Genomic DNA, 22,741 nt, shown 5'->3' on the forward strand with positions numbered 1-22,741 from the left:
CTAAGACTCAAAGATAGGACCATCTCTTTTACAACTTTCCAATATGTATTTAAGAGGATTTTGGTGGTAGCCTACCAGGTACATAAGCCAGAGTGGAAAGAGACTCTAATCAATCATCTGGCCCAGGGAGCAGTCTGTGGTCACTGAAATAAATTTTAAAAATAAAGAAAGAGTTGCCCTTGTAGGCCCTTGTTTGGACATATCTTCCAAGGTTTTCAATGACATACCTCAGAAAAAAATTCAACAATGCCCCACTGGATTTCTTCCCAAGAAGCTAACAGCAATACGCAGTTAGTTTTTAAGATGACTAGTAGGCTTTTGAAGAAGCCTCATGGAATTTTAATAATAAAATTTGGGTTGGAGGAATACATGTTAAAGTACTTGCATTTTTCTTTCTCAGTCTGACTTATTTCAGTTAGCATTGCATGATTTGACTCATATGTGGAATCTAAAATATAAAAAAAAAATGAATAAATACACAAACACAACTCAGAATCAGACTTATAAATAGAGTGAACAAACTGATGATTGCCAGAGAGGAAGACGTGGGGAAATGGGTAAAGTGGGTGGAGTGGGAGATACAGGCTTCCAGTTATGGAATGAATAAATCACAGGAATAAAAGGCACAGTGTAGGGAATACAGTCAATGATACTGTAATGGTGTTATATGGTGACAGATGGTAGCTTCACTTGTGGTGAGCACAGCATAACAAAGAACAAGTTGAATCACTATGTTGTACGCCTGAACTAATGCAACATTATGTGTCAATTATGCTAAAATTAGAAACTAAAAAAAAAATAATAAGGTACTTGCATTTCTTTCTATGTGGCAATAATTTAAATTATGACTTTTGTAGCAAAAGAATTAACACTGGGTATGTTAGCAGAATCGGTTGTATTTAGCATTATGAGGCAATATTAATCAAAAAAATGGAAGCATTTCTATACAAGAAGCATAAGTTACAGTATTGGTAGATAGGTCTCTGATTTTTTAGGAGATAGTCCATTGGTCATATTATAAGGGGTTATGAACTGTATATTTTTTAAGGCATGTAAAATATATAATATTTTTTTAAAAGCAATCCAATTATCTAATATTGTGCTAAGATCTTTTAGATTTTCAATAAGATCTTGTGATTGACAAACTAGAATAGGTCATAACTTTCATAACCTCTGTATCATTGATTTTTAAGCTTATTTATTTATTTTGAGAGAGAGTGTGTGTACAATCAGGGGAGGGGCAGAGAGAGAGAGAGAGAGAGAGAGAGAGAGAGATAGAATCCCAAGCAGGCACTGCACTGTCAGTGCAAAGCCTAACACGAGGCTCGAACTCACAAACTGTGAGATCATGACCTGAGCCAAAACCAAGAAGAGCTGGCTGCTTAGCCAACTGAGCCACCCAGGTACCCCTGTATCAATGATTTTTAGTTGAATAGATTCGTTTGGTTGTCAATGTCAAATCTGTACATAACAGAATGAAATAAAAAAATAGGTCTTTTTTCATCTCTGGAACTACAAAGAAAGAATTGATCTACCAATTCCAGTCTAAGAAGCAATAAATTAGCAATTACTTTCTGGAGTAGTATATTTATATTTATATGCACATTTAATGTAATATAGATTACATACCATTATAAAATTATATGTAAGATACATTACATAAAACTAAAAAAAATATTTTAATTAAATGGCACAGAAATGAAGACACAATTTCTATCTTCAATGCACCAGAGACCTTAGGGGAGAAAGGTCCAGAGTTAGTGGTATTACAGAAGAATACAGGTAAGATCTTAGCTGTACAAGTTACAAAAATAACATTAATAATATAATTTACAATATAAAATAACAATAAAATTAGGTAACAGTTTGCAAGGGTTTTGAAAAGTTAAGTTCATGCACATTAAATCTAATGTTATGTACTAGGATGAACTGCCTTAAAGTGAAGCTAAATCCTGAAGGAGAATAAAAATTTTTCTCTATACTATACCCCACATTTCTGATGAGTTGTGTATTGTTCATCGATCTGGTCTATATGGCTTTATTCAAATTATCTTACTCCCTGTCCAGATTGGCTAGCCTCACTGAGCAGAAAAGAAGAAAGTTGTCATTTTATAATTATAAAGAGTATCAGCAGAAACTTTCAGTACCCTCAATAGGAAAAGCAAATCTACCTGTCTTCAAGGTGGTCAATCAATAGTGTCTTACGTACCAGGAGATATGAAATGACGAGTTGAGTGTCATCAATGTTATGCTACAATAACAATAAATAACTCCATTTAATCTTCAACAATCTGAGTAGAATCAGAGTCTCAGCTTACATAAACCTAACTAACAAGGAAGTTCTCTGAACTCAGTGGTGACATTCATTTAACTGGTTTCTGTAGCAAACATTTATTGACTACTTACAATGCAACAAGATACTGTACCAGGAGTACAGAAGACAGACATGGAGCAGACAGATGAAGATCTGCCTTCATCAAACTTATTTGTTAATGTGAGAGATAACACTAAATAGGGAAAATATATAAAATACATAGTTAGTGATCAGTCCTATGGGAAAAAATTACAGCAATAGAGAGAAATGGTTATATTTTTTGACCGAAGTGTACACTACTTTTAGACAGAATGGTTATAGGAGACCTCACTGAGAAGGTGACTTTTGATTAAAGATCTGAAGGGGAAAAATTAAATACATACACTCACACACATATATATGTGTATATACAATTTGTAATATTATATATTAACATATATAATGAAGTATCTACATGACATAAATTCAACCAGTGTACGTGTTAGAAATATTACCAATTAATTTATTCTCCTGTTCAGTATTGTTAATTCAAGCTATTATTTCTCTGAATTGACAGTCTATAGAGTCTTTTAGTAGGTAGCTTTGGTATGGCTTTTTGACTAGAAAAGATTGAAAATCAGTAGTTACAGCAGGCACTGTGAGTTTGTGACCCAAAACTCACTGAAATGCCACCCCTTTTTTGCTCACCTCTATATTTAGAAGCTGGAAAATCTAAATGCTCCTTTTGGCATGACCCCTTGGAACTAGAATAGCCTTATGACACTGGCAATTAAAATGGAAATACTTGTGATTTCTTGAAAGACTATACTCTGTGGTTCAGTTTCCTTCCTGTTTGTTTTGGCTTTGAATACAGATAAGATACGTGGACTTGGGTAGATATTCTGGACCACAGGATGGCAAGGTTGAAGAAAAGGCCAAGGAATCTAAGATAACATCCCTGCTACCAAGCTGTTAAACCAACAGCAGAAGCTGCTTTAATCAGACTTTTTTTTTTAATTCTTTGAGAAAAATACACCCATATTTATTAGGACTCTTATAACTCAAGTTTTCATTTGCTTGTGGCTAAAAGCTTATCTAACTTTTACAGACAGAAACACTAAGCCCCTGCATCTATAGGGTTATGCTCTCATGCACACCATCATATAAACAAAAGCTATTTCTGTGCTTAAGACTGACATGTCTTCCATGGTTCTTGAACTCATGGTACCTCACAAATGATAAACATGTCACTCTCATTACCCTCTTAATTTAAAAATAGTCTTGATTAGATAACACCCTTATTTCAGAGACAATTTTAATGTCAAAGAAGAAAGAAGTTAAGTACAAACTTGGAAAACATATAATCATATTTTGATACTGAGAGCCAGAAGAAACTTGACAACAGAAATATTTCATCAGCCACAAAGAAAAGGGTCCTAAAAATATGATATTGACCAATGTTCAGTGACACCAAATAAATATGTCATGATGGATTAAGAATGCTTTTTCTATTTGGATCTTGATGTTTTGCTGTCAACAGATGTGTAAGTTGTCATTCAATTGCACAATATTGTTTAGTAGCTAGTGCTCCAAAAAAAAAGTTATAACCATAAATAGAGTATTTGCTGGCACTTATTGAGAAGAAAAAGATTATTCTTTTGATAAAATTAAGGAAATATTTAACAACCATCACCTTAGTATTGGTTGCTATATACTTCAAATGCTATATATAAGACCCATAGTAACCAAAAACAAAAAATCTATCCTAGATACACAAAAATAAGGAAAAAGAAATCCAAGCAAAACAATGATAAAACAATGAACAAAATGAAAATAAGTATACACATATCAATAATCACTTTTTTTCTTTAGAAAGAGAGCAAGAATGGGGGAGAGGGTGAGAGAGAGAGAGAGAGAGAGAGAGAGAGAGAGAGAGAGAGAGAGTGAATCCCAAGCAGGCTCCACGCTCAGCATGGAGCCTGATATGGACTCAATCAATCCCATGACTCTGGGATTATGATCTAAATCAAAATCAAGCCAGATGCTCAACCTACTGAGCCACTCAGGGGCCCCTATTAAATATCATTTTAAATGTAAATGATCTAAATGCTGCAATCAAAAAATATACTGTGACTGAATAGATAAAAAAAAAAAAAAACAAGGCCCATGTATATGAGGCCTATAAAAGATTCACTCCAGACCAAAAGGCACATACAGACTGACATTGAAAGGATAGAAAAAGATATCCCATGCAAATTGAAACAAAAAGAAGCCTGAGGTAGCAAAACTTATAGTAGATAAAACAGATTTTAAAACAGAGACAAGAGACAAAGAAAGGTATTACATAATGATAAAGATATCAACCCAACAATAGGATAGCAATTGTATATATCTATGAATCCAACATAGGAGCACCTAAGTACATAAGGCAAATATAAATGGACATAGTAGAAGAACTTGATTGTAATACAATAATAGTAGGGGATTTTAATGCTCCACTTACAATGATAGTAGGGGATTTTAATACTCCACTTACATCAATAGGTAAATCAGCCAGACAGAAAATCAATATGGGAAGAGTGGTCTTGAACAACACATAGACCAAATGCACTTAATAGATACATACAGAACATTCCATCCAAAAGCACCAGAATATACATATTTTTCAAATACACATGGAACATTATCCAGGATAGATCACATGCTAGGCCAAAATACAAATCTCAACAAATTTAAGAAGATTCAAATCACATAAAGCATTTTCCTCACCAAAAGGGTATGAAACTGGAAATCAAACACAAGAAAAAAGTCACAAACATATGAGGGCTAAACAAGATGTCACTAAAACAAATAGGTCAACAAATAAATAAGAGGAAATTAAAAAAAAATCATGAAGACAAATTAAAATGAAAACACAATGGTCCAATATCTTTGGGACACAACAAAAGCAGTTCCAAGAGAAGATTTTATAGTGATATAGGCCTACCTCCAAAACAAATAGAATTTCAAATAAACAGTCCAACCTTACACCCAAGGGAACTAGAAAAAATAGAAAACAAGCTCAAAGTTGTGAGAGGGAAGGAAGGAAAAATAAAGCAGAAATAAATGAAATAGAATCTGAAAAATAAATAAATAAATAAATGAATAAATAAGATCAGTATAACCAAGACTTTCTTTTTTTTTTTTAAAGATAAACTAAATTGATAAACCTTTAACCAGACTCATCAAGAACAAAAGAGCGGATCCAAATAAATAAAACCAGAAATGAAAAAGAATAGGTAGCAATGGGCACCACAGAAATATAAAGGACTGTAAGAGACTACAATACAAAATTATATGCCAACAAATTGGACAACTAAGAAAAAAATAGATAAATTCCTAGAAACATACAATTCCCAACACTGAATCAGAAAAAATATCTGAACAGACTGATTACCAGTGACAAAATTGAACTGGTAATTTAAAAACTCTCAACAAACAAAAGTCCAGGGACCAATGGCTTCATAGGTGAATTTTACCAGATATGAAGAGTTATTACCTATTATTCTCAAACTATTACAAAAATAGAAGAGGAAGGAATACTTCCAAATTCATTTTACAAGGCCAGCTTATCCTGATACCAAAACAAGATTACACACTACAGGGAAAAACAAAACAAAACAAAACAAAACAAAATTACAGACCAATATCTCTGATGAACATAGATGCAAAAATCCTCAACAAAATATTAGCAAACAGCATTCAACAATACATTAAAAGAATCATTCACCCAAACAAAGTGGGATTTATTCCAGGGATGCAAGTATGGTTCAATATCTACAAACCAATAAACGTGATACTACACAATGACAAAATGAAGAACAAAAACTATATGATCATCTCAACAGATGAAAAAAATCATTTAGAAACATTCAACATTAATTCATGATAAAAACTTTCAACAAAGTGGGTTTAGAGGGAACATACCTAAACATATAAAGGCCATATATGAAAAACCCATAGCTAACATCATACCCAATGGTAAAAAGCTGAAAGCTCCTCCTCTAAAATCAGGAACAAATCAAATATGTATACTCTCACTACTCTTATTCAACATGGTACTGGAATTTTCAGATGTAGCAATGAGACAAGAAAAAGAAATAAAAGGCATACAAATTGGTCAGGAAGCAGTAAAACCGCCACTATTTGCAGATGACATGATAATATATATATAGAAAACCCTAATGACCCCAACAAAGAACTATTGGAAATAATAAATAAATGCAGTAAAGCAGCAAAATACAAAATTAATGTACAGAAATCTGTTGCATTTCTATGTGCTAATAACAAATTAGCAGGAAGAAAAATTAAGAAAACAATCCGACTTAAAATTTCATCAAAAAGAATAAAATACCTATGAATAGATTTAACCAAGAAGGTGAAAGACCTATACTATGAAATCTATAAGAAATTAATTAAAGAAATTGAAGACGACAAAAACAAACGGAAAAATGTATCATGCTCATGGGCTGGAAGAAGTAATATTGTTGCATTGTCTATAATACCCAAAGCGATCTGCAGATTGAATGCAATCCCTATCAAAAGACCAACAGTATTTTTCACAGAAAACAATTTTAAAATTTCTTTGGAACCACAGGGACCTCAAAGAGCCAAAGCAACCTTGAAAAAGAAGAAAAAAATTGGAAGTATCACAATCCCAGATTTCAACATATACTACAAAACTATAGTAATCAAAACAAGGCAGGGGATGGACTAAAGGGGTGATGGGTATCAAGGAGAGCACTTGAGTTAAGCACTGTTATATGTAGGTGATGAATCACCAAATTCTACTCCTGAAACCAAAATTACACTATATGTTAACTAGTTAGAATTTAAATTAAAATTTGAAAATAAAAAAAGTATGGTACTGACTACAGAAATAGAAACACAGGTCAACAGAACAGGATAGAGATCCCAGAAATTAACCCACATGTTATGGTCAATTAATTTACTACAAAGAATATACAATGGGGAAAGATAACCTCTTCAATAAATAGTGCTGGGAAAACAGGACATATACATTCAAAAAAATGAAACTGGGTCATTTTCTTATACCATACACAAAAAGAGATTCAAAATGGATTAAAGAACTACATGTGAGACCTGAAACCCTAGAACTCCTAAAGGAAAACATAGGCAATTATTTCTTGGACATCGGCCTTAGCAACATTTTTAAGGATGTGTCTCCTCAGGCAAGGCAAACAAAAGCAAAAATAAGCTACTAGAACTAAACCAAAACAAAAGGTTTTGGCACAGTGAAGGTAACCATGAGCAAAACAAGATAGTAACCTAGTGAATGAGAGAAGTTATTTGCAAATGATGTATCTGATAGGCAATTAATATCCAAAATATATAAAGAACTCATATAACCCAATACCAAATAAAACCAAAAATTCAATTAAAAATAGGCAGAGAACCTGAATGGACATTTTTTTTTCCAATGAAGACATACAGATGTCTAACAGAAACAGGAAAAGGTGCTCAACAGCAGGGAAATGCAAATCAAACCCAATGAGATATCACTCCACACCAGTTAGAATCAAAAAGACAAGAAATATCAAGCATTGGCAAGGATGAGAGCGAAGGAAATCTTCATGCTCTGTTGGTGGGAATGTAAATTAGTACAACTACTTTGGAAAAAAGTATGGAAGTTTTAGAAAAAATTAAAAATAGTAATACCATATAATCCAGTAATTCCACTACTCACCCAAAGAAAACAAATAGACAAATTTGAAAAAATATGTGTACCTCTATGTTCACTGTAGCATTATTTATGATAGTTAAGATATGGGAAGCAACCCAAGTGTCCATCGATTGATAAATGGGTAAAGAAGAAGTGGAAATCAAAACAATCTAACAAAATTCCAGGACCAAATGGCTTCACAGGTGAATTCAGCCAAATATTTAAAGGAGAGGTAATGCTTATTCTTCTCAAACTATGCCAAAAAAATAGAAGAGGAGGGGCACCTGGGTGGCTCAGTCAGTTAAGCTTCTGACTTCAGCTCAGGTCATGACCTCACAGTTCTGAAATTCAAGCCACGTGCTGAAGCTCAGAGCCTGGAGCCTGCTAATAAGAATTCTGTGTCTCCCTCTCTCTCTTTCTCTCTCTGCCCCTCCCTCCCTTCTCACACTCTGTCTCTCTCTCTCTCAAAAATAAATAAACATTAAAAAATTAAAAAAATAAATACACGAGGAAAGAAAACTTTCAAATTCATTCTGAGGCTAGCATTACACTGATAAAATACTAGCAGACTGAATCCAACAAGACATTTCAAAAAATCATTCACCATGATCAAGTGGGATTTATTCCTGGGATGCAAGTATGATTCAATATTCACAAATCAATCCATGTGATGGGGCACCTGGGTGGCTCAGTTGGTTAAGCATCTGACTTCGGCTCAGGTCACAATCTCACGGTTCATGAGTTTGAACCCCACATCTGAGCTGTCAGCACAGAGCCTGGAGCCTGCTTTGATTTCTGTGACTCCCTCTCTCTCTGCCCCTCCCCCACTCACTCACACTCTCTCTCTCTTGCTCTCTCTCTCTCTCAAAAATGAATAAATATTTAAAAAATTTAAAAAATCAATCCATGTGGTACATCATATCGATAAGAGAAAGGATAAAAACCATATGATCATTTCAATAGCTGAAGAAAAAGCATTTGACAAAGTACAACACCATTCATGATAAAAACTCTCACCAAAATAGGTTTTGAGGGAACATACCTCAACATAATAAAGGCTATATATGAGAAACCCACAGTGAACATCATACTTAGTGGGAAAAAAGTGAGAGATTTTCCCTAAGGTCAGGAACAAGAAAAAGGTCTCCACTCTTATCACTTTCATTCTACACAGTACTGGAAGTCCTAGCCACAGCAATGAGACAACAAAAAAATAAAAGGTTGGGGTGCCTGCGTGGCTCAGTCGGCTAAGCCTCCAACTCTTAATTTTGGCTCAGGTCATGATTTCTGGGTCCTGGGATTGAGCGCCACTGCCAGTGCAGAACCTGCTTGGGATTCTCTCTCCCTCTCTTTCTGCTCCTCCCCTGTTCTCTCTCTCTTTCCTCTCCCAAAATAAGTAACTAAACTTTAAAAAATATTTTAAAAAGGAAATAAAATGCATCCAAATTGATAAGGAAGAAATAAAGTTTTCACTATTTGCAGATGACATGATACTATGTATAGAAAACCCTAATGATGCCACCAAAAAACTACCAGACCTGATAAATGAATTCAGTAAAGTCACAGGATACAAATTAATGTACACAAGTTCATTGCATTTCTATACACTAATAATGAGGCAACGGAAAAAGAAATTTGAAAAAAACAATCCCATTTACAACTGCAGCAAAAATAATAAATAACTAGGAATAAAGTTAACCAAATAAGTGAAAGAGCTGTACTCTAAAAACTATAAAAAAAAATTGTGAAAGCAAATTGAAGACAACACAAAAAATGGAAAGGCATTCCATGCTCACGAATTGGAAGAACAAATATTGTTAAAATGTCCATACTACCCAAAGCAACCTGCAGATTTAATGCAATCCCTACCAAAATACCAACAGCATTTTTCACAGAACCAGAACAAACAATATTAAAATGTGTTAGGATAGCCAAAGAGATCCTGAAAAAGAAAAAGAAAACTGGAAGTATCACAATCCCAGATTTCAAGTTATATTACAAAGCTGTAGTAATCAGAACAACATGGTACTGGCACAAAAAGAGACACATAGATCAAAGAAACAGAATAGTAAGCCCGGAAATGAATCCACAATTATGTGGTTAATGAATATCCAACACAGCAGGAAAGAATATGCAATGGGAAAAAGACGATCTCTTTAACAAATAATGTTGGGAAAACTGGAGAGCAACATGCAAAAGAATGAAACTGTACCATGTTCTTACATCATGCACAAAAATAAACTCAAAATGGATTAAAGACCCATATGTGAGACCTGAAACCATAAAAATCCTTGAAGAGAGCACAGGCAGTATTTTCTCTGACACTGTCTACAGCAACCTTTTTCTAGGTATGTCTCCTGAGGCAAGGAAAATAAAAGCAAAAATCAACTATTGGAATTGCATCAAAATAAAAAGCTTCTTCACAGCAAATGAAACAATCAGCAAAACTAAAAGGCAACTTACAAAATGGGAGAAGATATTTGTAAATTATATATCCAATAAAGTGTTAAAATCCAGAATTTATAAAGAACTTATACAACTCAACACCCAGAAAACAACCCAGTTAAGAAATGAGCAGAAGACACGAATAGACACTTTTCCAAAGCAGACATCCAGATGGCTAAGAGACACATGAAAATATGCTCAACATCACTCAGCATCAGGGAAATGCAAATCAAAAACTACCATGTGATATCACCTTAAACTATCAGGATGGCTAAAATCAAGAACACAAGAAACAACAAGCATTGGTGAGAAAGTGGAGAAAAACGAACCCTCTAACACTGTTGGTGGGAATGCAAACTGATGCAGCTACTGTGGAAAACAGTATGGAGGCTCCGAAAGGTAAACATAGAACTACCTTATGATCCAGTAATTGCACTACTAGGTATTTACCCTAAAAATACAAAAACATCAATTCAAAGGGAACATGCGCCTTCATGTTTATTGCAGCATTATTACAACAGCCAAATTATGGAAATAGCTCAAGTGTCCATTGATAGATAAAGAAAATGTCACACACACACACACACACACACACACACACACACACATGCACACAGAGAGTTATTATTCAGCCATAAAAAAGAATGTAATTTTGCCATTTGCAACAACATGGATAGATTTAGAAAGTATACTGCTAAGTGAAATAGAGAAACACAAATACCATGTCATTTTAATCCTAATAGGAAGTTAAGAAAGAAAACAAATGAGCAAAGGAAAGAAAGAGAGAGAGAGAGACGAACCAAGAAACAGACAACTATAGAGAACACACTGATGGTTGCCAGAGGTGAGGTGGGGGGAAGGGAATGGGTTAAATAGGTGATGGGTATTAAAGAATACACTTACCATTATGAACCCTAAGTAATGTATAGAATTGTTGAATCACCATATAGTACACCTGAAACTAATATAACACTGTGTGTTTACTAGAATTAAAATTAAAAACTTAAAAAAAAAGAAGTAGGGGCATGTGGGAGGCTGAGTTGGTTATGCATCTAACTCTTGATTTCATCTCAGGTCATGATCTCATGGTCTGTGGGTTCAAGTCTCCCGTTGGGCTCTGCACTGACAGCATGGAGCCTGCTTTGGATTCTCTCTCATCCTCTCTCTCTGCCCCTCCTCTGCTTGTGTGCCCTCTCTCAATCAATCAATCAATCAATCAATAAATAAATAAATAAACAAACAAACTTAAAAAAAGAAGTTCCGAAGAACAGACACTCAGATCAATGGAATAGAATAGAGAACCCAGAAATGGACCCACAAACATATGGGCAACTAATCTTTGACAAAGCAGGAAAGAATATCCAGTGGAATAAAGACAGTCTCTTCAGCAAGTGGTGCTGGGAAAACTGGACAGCGACATGCAGAAGAATGTCTTACACCATACAGTGTAAGTACACCATACTTACACCATACTTTCTTACACCATACACAAAAATAAACTCAAAGTGGATGAAAGACCTCAATGTAAGACAGGAAGCCATCAAAATCCTCGAGGAGAAAGCAGGCAAAAACCTCTTTGATCTTGCCCGCAGCAATTTTTTACTCAACATGTCTCCAGAGGCAATGGAAACAAAAACAAAAATGAACTACTGGGACCTCATCAAAATAAAAATCTTCTGCACAGCAAAGGAAACAATCAGCAAAACTAAAAGACAACTGACAGAATGGGAGAAGATATTTGCAAATGACATATCAGATAAAGGGTTAGTATCCAAAATCTACAAAGAACTTATCAAACTCTACACCCAAATAACAAATAATCCAGTGAAGAAATGGGCAAAAGACATGAATAGACACTTCTCCAAAGAAGACATCCAGATGGCCAACCGACACATGAAAAAATGCTCAACATCACTCCATCATCAGGGAAATACAAATCAAAACCACAATGAGATACCACTTCACACCTGTCAGAATGGCTAACGTTAACAACTCAGGCAACAACAGATGTTGGCGAGGATGCGGAGAAAGAGGATCTCTTTTGCATTGTTGGTGGGAAGGCAATCTGGTGCAGCCACTCTGGAAAACAGTATGAAGGTTTGTCAAAAAACTAAAAACAGAACTACCCTATGACCCAGCAATTGCATTACTAGGTATTTATCCAAGAGATACAGGTATGCTGTTTCCAAGGGACAAATGCACCCTCATGTTTATAGCAGCACTATCCACAATAGCCAAAGTATGGAAAGAGCCCAAATGTCTATCTATGGATGGATGGATAAAGAAAATATGGTATATATATAGAATGGAGTATTACTCAGCAATCAAAAAGAATGACATCTTGCCATTTGCAACTACGTGGATGGAACTGGAGGGTATTATGCTAAGTGAAATTAGTCAGTCAGAGAAAGACAAAAATCATATGACTTCACTCATATGAGGACTTTAAGAGACAAAACAGATGAACATAAGGGAACGGAAACAAAAATAATATAAAAACAGGGAGGGAGACAAAACAAAAGAGACTCATAAATATGAAGAACAAACTGAGGGTTGCTGGAGGGGTTGTGGGAGGGGGGGATGGGCTATATGGGTAAGGGGCATTAAGGAATCTACTGAAATCATTGCTTCACTATATACTAACTAATTTGGATGTAAATTTTAAAAAATAAAAAGTAAAGTTAAATCAAATTAAAAAAAAAGTTCCACCTACCCTCAGTTTTAGAGTCAGAATTATGTAAAGGATGAGCAAAGGGAAACAGATGCATTTTCTTGACCTACAAGGAAAGAAATTGGATTTTAAATATTATTTGTTGAGTTACATAAAGTGAATGAATTATGTATCTAAGTATTATTTTCTATAAGTTCCAATTATGTGTTTTATCCAAAAAGTGATATTACTTCTCTCAAGTTCTCTAAAATTATCTTGCCTCAAGCGTCATACTATTATCTTCTGTGGAACATATTTGAAATAAGGCTTTGAGGGTAAATAGTATACTTGCTTTTTTATGACTACTTTACAGTCACTTGTAAATTGAAATGTACTTGCAAACATGAACTTTAAAGAATCAATATATCCATGAAAATGTTAAGGGAGTTCTGGACTTTCTTTCTCACTTTTGGAATTAGAAAGTCATTTAAAGTATTCATGTATGTTTTTTACAAATTGTGTGAAATTGAAGTTAACTAGAAATAGTGATGATTAAACCTTCTCAATTAAGTACAAATTCTCTCTGTTACTGTTAAGACTATCTAAGAAAGAAAAACTTAAATGTCTTTAATTCCTGAGGTTCTAAACAAATGTCCTCATGACAGGAAAATAGTCTATATACCTTTATAGTTGTGGGTTTTTTTAATTTCTTGATCACGTGTTCATTAACAGCAAAAATTGAATGATAGAGTTCTGTGCAGAATAATAACCCAGGACTAACTGACTCACCTCTGACTCTTCTGCCATTGATTAACATTTTCAGGACAATCAATATCTATCAGATACCACTCACTCTCAAAATTAATCAAGACAAAATTCTGAGAGTTATGAAGTTCAAGTGTCCTGTGATGTTTTTTGGTACTTATTTTATAGGCACCCTTGCAATTTGTTTTCAGTAGGCTTATCTGACTGTGTGAAGCCTGAAGTCCACTGGAATAGTAAATGTAGACATCCTCAATACTTATTTCCAGAGCTATCTAATGAAGTGTCTTTGTTTCTTATAAACATTTCAAATTATTCACATCTAAAATTGCAATGTGCGTTTCTAACAACCATATCACTATTATTTGAGCATCAATTAAAACAATTTTTGTTATAAATATTCATATTTTAAATATGCATATACAAGTAAGTCCTTTCTAAATGTCCATTCCTCTGTTGGACCTGCTTGCCATTTATGCTACTTAGTATCACTTTATAAGACTGATTCAAAAGCACATGATACCTCTTCCCCATGCAAACACAAAGCTGCTTTTCCAATGGCTAATATTCAGCAGACACCTGAGTTGGAGAACTGGGTATTGAATCTAGGTCTTCCACTCACTAATTCTATGACTTTAAATGAGATGCTGATGAATCAGTTTCTCTTACTTAAAAATGAAGCCAAGGGCTCTAAGCTATATTACAAAGCTGTAGTCACCAAGCCTATATGGTACTGGCACAAAAAGAGACACATAGATCTACGGAACAGAATAGAAAACCCAGAAATGGACCCACAACTGTATGGTCAACTCATCTTCAACAAAGTAGGAAAAAATATTCAGTGGCAAAAACAATCTCTTCAAAAATGGTCTTGGGAAAACAGTACAGTAACATGCAAAATAATGAATCACTTCCTGGATCACTTCCTTACTCCCATACACAAAAATAAATTTGAAATGGATGAAATATCTAAATTTGAGGAAACCATATAAATCCTAGAAGAGAACACAGGCAGCAACCTCTTTGGCCTTGGCCAGAGCAATGTTTTACTAGACATGTCTCCAGAGTCAAGGGAAACAAACGCAAAAATGAACTATTGGGACTTTATCAAGACAAAAAGCTTCTACACAGCAAAGGAAACAGTCAACAAAACTATAAGGCAGCCTATGGAATGTGAGAAGATATTTTCAAATGACACATCTGATAAAGAATTAGTATCCAAAATCTATAAAGAACTTATCAAACTCAGCACCCAAAAAAACAAATAATCCAGTTAAGAAATGGGCAGAAGACATAGGCACATATTTTTCCAAAGAAGACATTAGATGGCTAACAAACACGCAAAAAGATGTTCAACATCACTCATCATTAGGGAAATGCAAATCAAAACCACCATGAGATACCACCTCACACCTGTCACAATGGCTAAAATTAACAACACAAGAAATAATAGGTGTTGGTGAGGATGCAGAGAAAGGAGAACCCTCTTGCACTGGTGGTGGGAATGCAAACTTGTACAGCCACTCTGGAGAACAGTACGGTAGTTCCTTCCAAAACTAAAAATAGAACTACCCTATGATCCAGCAGTTGCACAATGAGATATTTACCCAAAGGATACAAAGATACAGATTTGAAGGGGTACATGCATCCTGATGTTTACAGCAGCATTATCAACAATAGCCAACTACAGAAAGAACCCAAGTGTCCATCTATTGATGAATGAATAAAGAAGATATGGTCTGTATATGCAATGGAATATTATTTGCCCATCTAAAAGAATGAAATCTTGTCATTTGCAACAATGTGGATGTATATCCAAAGAGTATATTATGCTAAGCAAAATCAGTCAGTCAGAGAAAGACAGATACCACATGATTTCACTCATATGTGGAATTTAGGAAATAAATCATATGAACATACAGGAAGGGGAACAAAAGGAGAGAGGGAAGCAAACCATAAGAGACTCTTATCAAGAGAGAACAAACTGAGGGTTGATGGAGGAAGGAGGTTGGAGGAGGGGCTAAATGGATGACGGGCATTACGGAGGGCACTTGCTATGATGAGCACTGGGTGTTACATGTAAGTGATGAATCACTAAATTCTACTCCTGAAACCAATATTGCATTATATGTTAACTAACTAGAATTTAAATAAAAATTTGGAAGAAAAAAAAATGAAGCCAAGGTGACAATACACATTAAAGTACTATTGAGGTGGCACTCCCAATTATTATGAAGAGGATTTTATCATTCTTATTCTATTAAGTACTACACAGATGCAATGTAATATTATATTTTAAGTACTATAAAAATGTAATATATTGTTAAAATTATTAATTTTTGGTGTGGGGAGGATTGAACATATGTTCTTTGCAACGGTATTTACCAAAACTTGTATTCAGAGATTTGAAACACTGATCGTATATTGAAATGAAAAGTCCATTTGTCTACATTTCTCCTAGTGAGTAAATTCTCTGAGGGCAGCTACAATTGTTACCATAATCACTATTTTACTCTAGTGTCTGGCATGAGGCATCATATATAGTAGGTATTAATTACACCTACATCATATACATAACTGACTTGTCAGATGACTATACGTGCTTGAATGAAAGAGGCCTCTCCTTTATGCAGATACAGAGGTGGACAATAAGACTAGGGGTGAGGGTGTAGGTGAAAAATTAGGACCAACTGGTAGAATCCAGGGGAAATTAGTAAACCTAAGTTTTAAAAAATGTGTTAAAAAACAGAAATATCTAGGCTGGTAATAGAGATTTCTCTATAATGAGACATGCTTAATAAAAGCTGATGGCCACCTGTCATGGCTATAGTAGAAGGACTCACTGAACTGGCTGGGATGGAGTACAAGGTAACACCTATGATCCATTCCAAGAGTCAAATGTATTTCCAACCACAATTAAAAAGAAAAGAAAAACTCTTTAGATATTAGGTAATAAGATGTTTGAAAAATTTGCTGGTCAATTTAGTTAATATAATTAATTTTGTCATCATATATACCAATCCCAAGAAATTTTCTGTATCTGACAATTCTGCATGACTTACCATGGCATGAAGCAATGAAATAAATTAAACTGCTAGGAAAGCAGTAAGTACTACCTCCCTTTTACAAGCAGCAGTTTTGTTTGCTACTTCCTTAGTGAATTGGAGCTTCCCAACGTGCATTTGCCTCCATATCAGCTGTCAGGTGACTAAATATTTTGCTGAAGAATTGACAGGGACCAAGGACTTCATGAACATGACCTCTCTTGATTTTAAAATCTTTCAAAAGATGCCCTTTGCCATCATGAGTGTCCTGGAGATAAAAGTGGGAGCTAGCTGACAACAAGCTGAGGAACTGTCATTAGTTCTAAATGTTGAGCAATGGAGCATAACATCTTTCAGCAAGAACAGCCAAGAGAAATGGCCCTTAAAATATCTACAGTATCAAATATTATAAAGGAATAATTACCATGTGATAGATACATAAAGTGGGTGCACAGAGGTTATTTGTCATTACTGCAGTCTGCTCAAAATTCAGAGGGAATGACTCTCCTTATTTAGGAATAGACTTTTACATACATGTCAGGGTTAACTCATAGTAGTCAAACTGCAATGAAATGTAGTCCTACTGAAATGCTTCAGTTAAAAAACATAGAGTCAATGGAGCACCTGGCTGGCTCAGTTGGTTAAATGTCCTACTCTTGGTTTCAGCTCAGATCATGATCTTATGGTTCATGAGATTGAGCCCCACATTGGGCTCTGTGCTGGCAGCATGGAGCCTGCTTGGGATTCTGTCTTCCTCTCTCTCTGCCCCTCCCCTGCTTGCACTGTCTCTTTCAAAATAAATAAATAAACATTAAAAACAAGACAAAACAAAAGAAAACAAAAACCCACAGAGTCATTAAGAAAGATAGGTGAGAGGAATTTACAGATCAAAACCCTTTTTGGGGCACCTGGGTGGCTCAGTTGGTTCAGTGGTCGACTTCAGCTCAGGTCATGATCTCGCAGTCTGTGGGTTTGAGCCCCATATCTGGCTCCATGCTGATGGCTCAGAGCCTGGAGTCTGCTTTGGATTCTGTGCCTCCCACTCTCTCTGTCCCTCCCCCACTCACACTCTGTCTTTCTGTCTCTGTCTCTGTCTCTCTGTCTCTGTCTCTGTCTCAAAATTAAATAAACATTAAAAAAAAGTTTTTAAAACCCAAAAAAACCCTTTTTATCTCATATTTCAGGTAATAAACCTGAAGCTCCAATTGATTAGGTGGCCGGGGTAAGTTCATGTAGTAGGTTCCTAACAGGTCTATTTGTCCTTAGTCTCAGCCCAGTATGCCTTTAACTATTACAAAGCAATTCACTACAAGGCTGATTAAACAGTCTAAATTAAGTTAATGACGTATTTCACTGTAACAGGGAAAACTGGCCTTGCTCATTTGACTTCTTTCCCACTATCTCTCCAACTCCTTCAATACACAGGGAAATATTTGTACTACATTGAAAATAGAGGACAAGTGCCAGCCACATACCAGAAATTTTGTAGAATCTTGCAAGATGTAGTACAGGTGAGAGAATGTGGGAAGGCTGAGCAACAGTTAAGACATCATGGGTAAGGTCAGAGTCCAATAGATAACCAGCAGAACCTAATGCCACAAAGTTCAGAAGCTGGGTTCTGGGACAAGAGCAGATGAGAAGCAAGCATCAATCTCTCCAGTTCTTCTGAGAGTAGCATTCCAGTGCTGGTACACAGAATGCCAAGTGACATACTTACTCCCAGTTTGCCCCCATTGTGGGATGCAGGACTCTCTGAGAGTATGGAGCTGTGTATATGTAGTTGGAGCGGGAGGTCAGCCACTGTCATCCTTGGTCTTATAGAAGAACACTATTCCAGCTAATTGGTTTCTAACAACCAACATGGATAGGACAGCTTCAGTATGATGTCACAATGCTTTCTCCAACCAAGTCTCATACTTTACTAATTACACACACACACACACACACACACACACACAAATGGACATTTTATCCGTCATCATAATACTATAATCTAAATGTTTTCATTCTCTTTTCTTCAGAGACCCAAATGTTTGAATAGAAACTGAAAATAATCTGATAGAAACTGTGTCATAACCATAAACATGAAGATATTGTATCATTCAAAGTAAGAAACTTTTACTCTGTGTAGCTGCAAACTTTTTTGTAACAATTAAAAATAATAATTACCAAAATATATTAAAAGCCTGTATTAAAAAAGAAGAATGTGAGTGGCCCCAAGGCATTGAGGTCTGCCATATTTTATGGCCAATGAAAGCTAGAAACCAGCCTTCTACTTTGAGAGGTGAGTCCTCAGACATATGCAAGTTCTCACTCCATGAGAACTTATCTTTTATTGGGTCAGAAACTTATAGTATGTTATTTATAAACTCAAACTTCTAACATGATAAAACAAAATTAAATACAAAGGTATTTTAATAAAAGAAAGAGAAGTGTAGCCTATAACCTATAAAGATTCTCCATTTTTGAGTCATTCAATACAAAGGCCAGTGTATTGCCCCTCTTAATACCATCAGGTGTCTGGTCATGTTAGTTAATTACACTTACTTGATTCCTTTCTCACAATCAAATTTCTCATCATAATAGTGTAGCTTTGCTTGTAGTGAAAAAAGCAGCCACTCACATCCATGCAAGTGTTTAGTTTGACATTTCATCATAAAGCAATAATTTGGTCCTCTGATTTTATGAGCTGATGTGGAAGAGCTGGTGTGGTGATCATCAATAATGAACAAATGAGCATCAGTATTAATGCATGACAAAGAAGACTTAAAGTCAAAATAATTAAACTGGATAAAAAGGTTTCTTATGGATAAATATATTACTTACAATGTAAAGCAAAAAGACATTCCTAGGAAACGATTTTAACACACATCATTCAATCATTTGTAAAAAATTTAAGTCAAAAGATAATATAGATACATTCACAGTGTATGTGAATGTTGTAACCAATAATGTATATTTGACATGAAACATTATAAAAATATACATGGGGCTCCTGGGTGGCTCAACTGGTTAAGCATCTGACTTGATTTCAGCTCTGGTCATGACCTTGTCATCATGAGATCAAGGCCCTGTGTTGGGCTTCACTGGGTGTGGAGCTTGCTTAAGATTTTCTCTCTCTCTCCTTCTGCCCCTTTCTGCTCATGCTCTCTCTCTCTCTCTCTCCCTCAAAAAGAAAAGTATAAATATTATTTTCTAATACCCATGAAACTTTCATACAAAATAGTGAGTTATAAAGAAAAATCTAAATCATGAAATTTTAGTGCCAATATTCCCTGTCAACATTTTTCTAAAACTGAGGAATAATAACAAATGAACAAAAAATTCCCCAAGATATCTACTGGAAATTTGTAAAAATGTCAAATAACTCACATCAAATAAGAAATATGATCTACAATAGTCACTACTTAATTCAATACTAAGTTATTATATTTTCATCATATCAGTATGTCAGATAAAAAAATCTAACTATATGGATTGAGGCCAAACAAATGGGGGAGTCAATTAAATTTAAATTCATTCTTCCTACGAAATAAAATAAAAATAAACCTTTTTAATAAACAGGATATTTTCCTAAAAAATGAAGAATGTATAACTCAATCTAGTCAATATTATATATACTGGAGGAAAATAGAGGCTTTCTTTTTTTTTTTAATTTTTATTTATTTATTTATTTATTTATTTATTATTTTATTTTATTTTTATTTTTTGAAGAGGCTTTCATACACCTGCTATTATTTCTCTGAAAAAGAAATTTTATAAGAAGGAAGGGAGGTATATTTGACAGCGTCTCAGATTTGATAAGACACTTTATAACTTGTCAAAATCTTGTTCATAACTAGAATGCTTTTCTCAACCACAAAAAAGATAAGTTTATAACCATTTATAAAAGACGTACCTTTAATCAGGGTATGTGTATATATAATCCCTTAACTTTTACTTTTTATTTTTCTTTAATGTTTATTTTTGAGAGAGAGAGATACAAAGTGCAAGTGGGATAGGGGCAGAGAAAGAGTGAGGCACAGAATGCGAAGAAGTTTCCAGGCTCTGAGCTGTGAGCACAGAGCCTGATGCTGGGCTCTAACTTACAAACTGTGAGATCATGACCTGAGCTGAAGTTGGCCACTTAACTGACTGAGCCACCCAGGCACCCCATAAATCTGTCAGGTTTTGACTTCACTGTAAAATATGTTGCTCAACCTATGTGCCAGAGCTAAGCAAATTAAAATCAGGTCATAAAATAGGAAAGGTAAAGGTGTCTAATATAAATACATTTCAAGCAACCAAATATTTTTGCCCAAAGAAGAAAAAAAAAAACTATTATTTTAAAAGAAAACATATAGTTCAAAGTATAGTCCACCCTCACAACTTTTTTGTATGACTTAAAAGGTCATATTTTTGCCTGAACATTTGAAATTTCATTTGATCATATATTTTCTAACAGGAATATTTTGTATCAAGGATCAATGATTATTTTATACTTAAACTTTTGTTGAAAAAAGCATTGTACTTCTCAACCCTTGAAACTGTTGTCCATAGAATAAAAGGCATTTGTAGCATACAGATCATCCAGAAGATAATTTTCTGACTTACAAATATATAGGTGTTAGTGGTTGTGATGTCATGTATGGGACATATTTGGGCATCATGTATGAGGTGTCTTCCAAATTACTGGACTTGTAGTGATGTGTGGAGCTTTTGATCTTTTTTTCTCAGGGTTAAAGTGAATAATAACGCAGTGAACTTTGTGAATTAACCTGATTCTTTCTGCTCCTGACTAAAAGGCTCTCCTCCTGGCCCCATCATTGACAAAACTGAAAAAAAGCCACAGAACACATTTTTCTTGGTGTTTTTGAAACTCCCTAATTTTTTTAGAGAAAAAAAAAATTAAAGCAAAACAAGGCAAAATTAAACAAAGCAGAACACATTTGACCCTTGAGAAAACAAATATATGACCTGATAACTATGAGGTGTTAACTAGAAAATAGTCAACTGAACTTAAAAGGAATAAGCCAAGTCTGTATGTATCAATAAGGATATAGTTTAAAAATATGATGCTAAATAAAAGGGGCAAGCGGCAAAAGTATTGTCATTTATATTATCATTTAAAATATAAGGCACAAAACAATATCTCATTTTAATGGATACCTTTACTATAAAAATGTGCAGAATAATATTAGAGGTACATGCACCAAGTTCATAATACTCAGACAAAGTGGGGTCCAGATAAAGACAGAAATCTAGAAAAGGTTTTTGCAACATTTTATAATATTCTAAATTAAAAATGGAATAAATACATCACAAGGTACTTATATCTATATATCTGTTCACATATATACTATATAGAATTATATACAGTAAATTATATTGTGGTAGGATCTCCTAAGGGGGAAAAAAAACCCAAAACCTCAAGGCAACCTGGCTATACACATACGTGACAACATCCCTCATGACCTTGTAACATGAGACCACTTAATGAGACTGCATGTTTGTGTGTTACCATATATGGGAGACAAATAAGTAAAAAATATATTAACAACTATGCACGTGGTGCTTGGGGCTCAGTTCTTCGGGTACAAACCCAACTGAGAGGTGCCAGCAGGAATAAAGTTGCTTCCTGGAAAGAAAAGCCTTGATGTCACGGCTCTCTGGGCGAGAATCCTGCTACATTACTTGGGGGCTTGCATCCAGGTTTCGGAAACAGTGCATTTCCACCTCCTTTGCTACTGGGGATAGGAACCTGGGGGCACCAGGAGAGACGGCCTCTCCTGGCACCAGCAGACCCCTTGATCTGCAGAAGACTAGCCTTCCCAGCACACCCGGGT

The 22,741-nt window shown here is 34.9% G+C and overlaps 1 long non-coding RNA gene across 2 annotated transcripts; it reads right to left on the minus strand.

The window, feature by feature from the left end:
- Positions 1-362: 362 nt before the first annotated feature.
- On the minus strand, positions 363-18,726 carry LOC122240902. 2 transcript variants are annotated; one of them, XR_006220684.1, is made up of 4 exons: positions 18,634-18,726; positions 18,392-18,534; positions 13,174-13,237; positions 363-448 (listed from the first exon to the last, which is right to left on the minus strand). It is a non-coding gene; the product is annotated as an uncharacterized LOC122240902 (long non-coding RNA). The 2 variants fall into 2 exon arrangements; XR_006220683.1 differs by having other exon boundaries at positions 18,392-18,719.
- Positions 18,727-22,741: the final 4,015 nt, after the last annotated feature.

Source organism: Panthera tigris, chromosome C1 (genome assembly GCF_018350195.1).
Source record: "Panthera tigris isolate Pti1 chromosome C1, P.tigris_Pti1_mat1.1, whole genome shotgun sequence".
In the NCBI taxonomy this organism is placed as follows: Eukaryota; Metazoa; Chordata; class Mammalia; order Carnivora; family Felidae; genus Panthera; species Panthera tigris.